Here is a 1,208-nt window from a genome sequence, read left to right on the forward strand (position 1 = left end):
GCTAGATGTTTGGAGATTTCTTGAGCACTCACAATAATAATATCTGTACAGGGGAGGACAGAGATGTGAACAAAATGAGGAGCAGATCTAAGTGGCAATGATGCAGAGACTGAGCTCATTATATAGGAGCCAGGAGAGCTTGATACAACTTGTAATAAGGACGCGCAAATGAAGCCATGGGGACATAGAGTTGACAATCCCGCTCTGGACAACAGAGAGAACGACTTACTCTACTATAACGGTAGAAGGGGGGGACTGAGGCAGAACACGCTCGTGATCAAACATGCAGCAACTGTGCGTCAAAATTACACAAAGGATGATGAGATCAAAGGCTATGTAACAATATATATATATCTATATCTATCTATCTATCTATATATATATATATATATATATATATATATATATATATATATATATATATATATATGAGCGAATGAGAAGACAAGTGTTGGATGCAAGGGTGTGGAGAGGGTGGGGGAATGGAGTCTCGGACCATCACTTAGTGATGGCCAAGGTAGAGCTGCAAAGAAAGTGGTTGAGGAGACGAAGGGGAAGACAGGAGGAAGCAGCTCCTGTGAGAAGAGTGGATAAATTGCTAGTGAGAAAATGACAGAGTATAAGAGCATAGTGGAAGAAAGACTGGGAAGGTATGAGCTAGAGCAGATGGAAGGGGTGGAAGATGTATGTAAGATATTCACGGAAGAGATAAGCGCAGCGTGTGAGGCGGTTTGTGGAGTGAGGAGGAGATGCAAGGGTGTGCAAGGGACAGCATGGTGGAATGATGAGGTGAAACGAGCTGTGGAACAAAAAGAAGAAGGCATATGGTGAATGGTTGGCGAGTAGAGGTAGGGGAGAAGATGAGAGAGAGAAGAGAGAGGTATGTGTGAGCAGGAGAAGGGAGGTTAAGAGACTGGTGAAGGAGAGTAAGAAGAAAGTGGATGAAGAGTTTGGGAGGAATCTGAGTATGAAATGGAGGGAGAGTAAGAAATTGTTTTGGAAGGAGGTAAAGAAAAGTAAGGCATTGTGAAAGGGGGAAATAGTAGGGGAGTGAAAGATAGGAATAATAGATTGTTGGTGGAGAAGAGAGAGAAATTGAGGAGATGGAAGGAGCACTTTGAGGATTTGTTGAATGTAGAGAGTGAGAGCAGTGTAAGTATAAGTGGTTGGGGAATGGCTGGGAGAAGAAGAGATGAGAGGAGGGAGGA

This window comes from Coenobita brevimanus, chromosome 76 (genome assembly GCF_032717465.1).
Source record: "Coenobita brevimanus isolate Jiangsu-jjx chromosome 76, ASM3271746v2, whole genome shotgun sequence".
Lineage (NCBI taxonomy): Eukaryota > Metazoa > Arthropoda > Malacostraca > Decapoda > Coenobitidae > Coenobita > Coenobita brevimanus.